General features: G+C 44.8%; 1 protein-coding gene across 3 annotated transcripts in view; it reads right to left on the bottom strand.

The window, feature by feature from the left end:
- LOC106586865 (ephrin-B2a) overlaps nucleotides 1-6,027 on the bottom strand; it is a 37,710-nt gene that overhangs the window by 29,928 nt on the left and 1,755 nt on the right. The gene's annotated exons all lie outside the window — the stretch shown is intronic.

Raw genomic sequence — 6,027 nt, 5'->3', positions numbered from 1 at the left:
AGGGTTTGTTGTACTCTGTATTAGTGTGATGTACTCTGATTGGAGTGTAGGGTTTGTTGTACTCTGTAGTAGTGTGATGTACTCTGATTGGAGTGTAGGGTTTGTTGTACTCTGTAGTTGTGTGATGTACTCTGATTGGAGTGTATGGTTTGTTGTACTCTGTTGTAGTGAGATGTACTCTGATTGGAGTGTAGGTTTTGTTGTACTCTGTAGTAGTGTGATGTACTCTGATTGGAGTGTAGGGTTTGTTGTACTCTGTAAAAGTGTGATGTACTCTGATTGGAGTGTAGGGTTTGTTGTACTCTGTAGTAGTGTGATGTACTCTGATTGGAGTGTAGGGTTTGTTGTACTCTGTAGTAGTGTGATGTACTCTGATTGGAGTGTAGGGTTTGTTGTACTCTGTAGTAGTGTGATGTAATCTGGTTGTGTGTGTCTGTTTGTGCATACGTGTCAGTGTGCAAACGTGCATATGTGGCTGGGGCCTAGCTGTCACATGGTGCAGAGAATGGGAACAACAGCGCCCACCACAGGGGGGAAAACCCCGCCTACACCCTTCTAACCCACTAGGTTTGTTCTTCATCTCCAAATCCACTGGTGCTGAGGCTCCACACAGCCTGGAGAGAAGTCCAGCGTGGAAACAAGCTAAAGTAACAGTGTTGCATCAGTCAGCCAGGTGTCTCTACTGTAGACCAGTCAGCCAGGTGTCTCTACTGTAGACCAGTCAGCCAGGTGTCTCTACTGTAGACCAGTCAGCCAGATGTCTCTACTGTAGACTAGTCAGCCAGGTGTCTCTACTGTAGACCAGTCAGCCAGGTGTCTCTACTGTAGACCAGTCAGCCAGGTGTCTCTACTGTAGACCAGTCAGCCAGGTGTCTCTATTGTAGAACAGTCAGCCAGGTGTCTCTATTATAGACCAGTCAGTCAGGTGTCTCTACTGTAGACCAGTCAGCCAGGTGTATCTATTGTAGACCAGTCAGCCAGGTATCTCTACTGTAGACCAGTCAGCCAGGTGTCTCTACTGTAGACCAGTCAGCCAGGTGTCTCTATTGTAGACCAGTCAGCCAGGTGTCTCTACTGTAGACCAGTCAGCCAGGTGTCTCTATTGTAGACCAGTCAGCCAGGTGTCTCTACTGTAGACCAGTCAGCCAGGTGTCTCTACTGTAGACCAGTCAGCCAGGTGTCTCTACTGTAGACCAGTCAGCCAGGTGTCTCTACTGTAGACCAGTCAGCCAGGTGTCTCTACTGTAGACCAGTCAGTCAGGTGTCTCTACTGTAGACCAGTCAGCCAGGTGTCTCTACTGTAGACCAGTCAGCCAGGTGTCTCTACTGTAGACCAGTCAGCCAGGTGTCTCTACTGTAGACCAGTCAGCCAGGTGTCTCTACTGTAGACCAGTCAGCCAGGTGTCTCTACTGTAGACCAGTCAGCCAGGTGTCTCTACTGTAGACCAGTCAGCCAGGTGTCTCTACTGTTGACCAGTCAGTCAGGTGTCTCTACTGTAGACCAGTCAGCCAGGTGTCTCTACTGTAGACCAGTCAGCCAGGTGTCTCTACTGTAGACCAGTCAGCCAGGTGTCTCTACTGTAGACCAGTCAGCCAGGTGTCTCTACTGTAGACCAGTCAGTCAGGTGTCTCTACTGTAGACCAGTCAGCCAGGTGTCTCTATTGTAGACCAGTCAGCCAGGTGTATCTATTGTAGACCAGTCAGCCAGGTGTATCTACTGTAGACCAGTCAGCCAGGTGTCTCTACTGTAGACCAGTCAGCCAGGTGTCTCTACTGTAGACCAGTCAGCCAGGTGTCTCTACTGTAGACCAGTCAGCCAGGTGTCTCTATTGTAGTCACTCCATTAGGGGCCGAGGTGAGAAGGGCCACAAATTCCTGCTCTTACTACAGCTCTCTCTCTCTCTCTCTCTCTCTCTCTCTCTCTCTCTCTCTCTCTCTCTCTCTCTCTCTCTCTCTCTCTCTCTCTCTCTCTCCCTCTCTCTCTCTCGCTTTTTGTCTCTCTGACATCTGTTTTCCTCATCTATCTTATCCCCCTTTCTTTCCATTTTACCTTTGGTGTCTTTTTTAGGGGACGCAGTAAAAACCTGTCAGATTTCTCTCTTTCTACTCTGTCTTTCTCACCCCTTATTCCCCTCTCCGTCTCGGTCTCCTTCTCTCTCTTTGTCTGACACTGGATCCTCCTCTCTCTGGTCCATCTCTGTTTCCTTGAACCCCGCATTCCATCTCTCCCTCTCTCTTTCTGTTTTTCCTAAAACCTGCGCCACAATGACAACATAAGCCTGTCACAATAGCCTACTGCTCCTCTACCCCAGTGTTCTAAGAAAACACTGAAAAGAGGAAGGATAACCAAGGAGCGGACTATAGAGCGATGGAACACAACACAGAGGGAGGAGGGGGTAAACTGCACTGTCTGACTTTCAATCATCAGCCCAATATGGAGATGTATTAGTCTAGGAGACAATGAGAAGAGACAAGGGCTAGCAGGAGTTAATCCAGCCACTCTGCCGTGCTGTACCCTCTCTCTCTCTCTCTCTCTCTTTATCCCTATCTCTCTCTCTCTCTCTCTTTATCCCTATCTCTCCCTCTCTCCTCCTCGCTCTCTATCTATATATACCTTCGGCCCAACTTTCGTCCTCTTATCCAGGCCTATGTATGCCTCCTCAGCCCAGCCATAATTACCCCACGACTCCTAGAGGCCCATCCTTTCTGCTCTCACTTCCTGCTTCCCGATTTTCATAAATGACGATCTTAATCGTCAACTTTTCTTCCGGGCGTTGTCATGGGAGACATGTCTATTGAACCCTTCCTCTCAGTACGCTGTGTTAACACGGGATGATTCCACTCTCCTCCCCTCAATCCCTCTCTTTCTTGACCTCCCTCTTTCTCTTTCTATTTTCTCTCTTCAATCCCAGCCCTAACCCCACCCTCCCTTACACGCTAGACAGAGAGCTAAAGTAAAATAAGGGGATTTATTTTCTTTATGTTCCTTTCTTTCCTTAGAGAGAGAGAGAGAGAGAGAGAGAGAGAGAGAGAGACAGGGAGACAGAGAGACAGAGAGACAGAGAGAGAGAGAGAGAGAGAGAGAGAGAGAGAGAGAGAGAGAGAGAGAGAATCAGTGGGGACTCCCTGGGTAGTTTGGTGATGTGGGTAAGATGGATGGAGGGACGAGGGCAACATTACAACATTTAGCCTGTCCTCATCACTCATTCATAGTTGATCTACATCTTCACCCCCCCCCACACTCCCTCCCCCTATTCACAAAAGGAGGCATAGATGTGCCCCCGTCTCCCACAAAGGCCCTGGGTTCTATGTAATCTCTTAATGAACTGCACTGGAGAAGAGGGACTGTTCCTTCACGTAAACCGTGTAAAGCAGACCTCCCTTTTGTTTCTTGCGCCCAACTACAAAATGGATTACTAGAGGAAGGGGGCATGGGGGAGTTGGGGGTCTGGTCTTTCTGAGGAGGCTCAGGCATCGGTAGTAAAGTAGTAACGTAGTAAAGTAGTAAAACTGTAAAGTAGTAAAGCAGTAAAGTATTAAAGTAGTAAAACTGTAAAGCAGTAAACTAGTAAAGTAGTAAAGTTATAAAGCAGTAAAGTAGTAAAACTGTAAAGTTGTAAAGTTTTAAAGCAGTAAACTAGTAAAGTAGTAAAACTGTAAAGTTGTAAAGTTGTAAAGCAGTAAAACTGTAAAGTAGTAAAGTTTTAAAGCAGTAAACTAGTAAAGTAGTAAAACTGTAAAGTAGTAAAGTTGTAAAGTTGTAAAGCTGTAAAGTAGTAAAACTGTAAAGTTGTAAAGTTGTAAAGCGTAAACAACACTGAGGGCCCATGGTATGAGTTTTCTCCTCTGCATGTATGGGACACACACACACAGTATACACACACACCCGAGCAGACAACAGACACAAACACACACACACACACACAGTACACACACACACACCCGAGCAGACCACAGACACAGACACACACACAGACACACAGACCACAGAGAGAGTGCATCGCTCCAGCCTTTTCCACTCTCTCAGCCTACACACAAACCTTAAAGGCAAGGCAAGGCAAAGCATGGCCCAGTCTAACACCCTCCCTGAATGTTAAAGAAGAACACTAGCGAGAAAGACTCAACATATTGTTGTATGTGAGAATCAAAGATGTTTACGCTCTTCAGTAAGCCTGAAAACCATACATCTTTGAAAGTTTGAAATTACAATTCAGTCAAATGATTTATGGATCTGTTGTCTTATAAGACTTCCATTGAGAATATGAGATTAGACATTCAACATGAATTGAGGCTGTATTTTAACAAGGCCCAATATGACTAAGTACTATAGGCATATTCAAGTGAGGTAAACGTTGATTTAACTTTGTAATTCTGTCAGCAGAATATAGAAAAGGTGAATTGCTGAGGTCCAAAATGTTCCTGTCTAGACAATAGTGTCTATATGACTATAGAATAACATCACCTTACCTGATGATCAGCTTTGAACTCGTCACCCAGACAGAACGTAAAGAATGTGCACACAAGCTAATTCCGTGGAATGCCCGCTGTCTTTGTGGGCCCTAGTTAACGCCTATACTTGCTTCGAGGGTGAACACTTTATTTCAATAGGAATGGTAACGTGCCACGTTAAATGACACACAGCAATTTTAAAGGCATGCATTTACTGCTATAAATGAAGAATGTTCCCTTTAAAGAATATAAAATATAGGTTATTTCTACAAGCACATAGGCCTATATATTTCTATATTTTGGAGGACTAGGACAACAAAAGAGGTTAGGATAGATTAGAAGAATAGACTTTGAAAGGCGTATTGGCTAGGTATAGGCCACCAATTAATGAATTGACTGATTATTTGATGATGTCAGAAACGAAGAATGTTTTTATTGGTGTTGCTTTTACACTGAATGGACAACAATGTGTCACGACGGAGGTTAAAAGTTTGCTTAAATAAAGTCACACTGCACTTGGAGTGTGTGACCAACTGCTTAATGCAAAGCAGGCGTCATTGCGACGCGTTGTATCCGCATCAATCGTCTCGCAACCGCGCTACAGACCCACTCAACTCCTCGCCTCCCCCACCTTCAGCCAAACCATCATCTAATGAGTGTCCTTCCGTTTATCTCCCTACTTCATCTCACTCGCTCGAGGCTGATGTAATGATTTCAAATGATGTACCGTAAATTGTGGGTCTAAAATAAATAGAAACAAAAATACGTATTTGGTAGATATTTACAGGCGTTTCATTGACAACGACTTCTGCTAATCGTCGATCTTCCTGCTAAATGCAAACGGTTGTTGCTACCACCATTCCACAACCACTGAAGCCTCCAGCCAAAAGCCAGACCTCTATACGCATGCGGCATAGGAACTGTTCCGTGGGATCCAAGCTCCACAGCAAAAACTGAAATCCTCTCATGAATTCCGACGATAAATGCCACAGCAATAAAGTCAACGCCGTCAGAACGCACAGACTGGCATGTCTAAAGATAATCTGACGAGAGAAGAGCCCGCATCCTTAAAACTGTGATTATCAATCATGAAGTCAAATCGACAATGGACACCTGTTAGTCTATCTGTCATAACGTTCCCGATACCACTTGTTTCATGTGTATTTATTCAGGCCTGTTTAGGAGGGGGTAGCTGGGGAATGCAAGCTCCTTGTTGAATTGAAGCCAAAAGTTTAATTATTAAGCAAATCCGAGTTATGCCGTGTGGAAATTGGCACAAAGAGGAGAGAGCCTCACCATTGGGGTTTGACCCCCTGAAATTCCTCGTCTGAGGTTGCGATGTTTACTGCATAATTCAACACTTCATTTTCATGGAGGCTGACTTGAGTTAGTGATGGTTGCACATGAAAAGGGAATATACTGACCTAATAAAGGTTTTAATTCAGTAGTGATTATACTATCGTAATTCTTCACATATTATACGTTTTTTTTTTACTGTATGTAGATGTTAAAACCAAGTGGGTCTACTAATTTAGACTGGACCCATGCTGTATATGATAAAGTTGAATAGGCCTACC

Source organism: Salmo salar, chromosome ssa25, assembly GCF_905237065.1.
Source record: "Salmo salar chromosome ssa25, Ssal_v3.1, whole genome shotgun sequence".
Classification (NCBI taxonomy): Eukaryota; Metazoa; Chordata; class Actinopteri; order Salmoniformes; family Salmonidae; genus Salmo; species Salmo salar.
The sequence above is the reverse complement of the archived record's forward strand: the minus strand, read 5'-3'. Positions and strand labels throughout refer to the sequence as shown.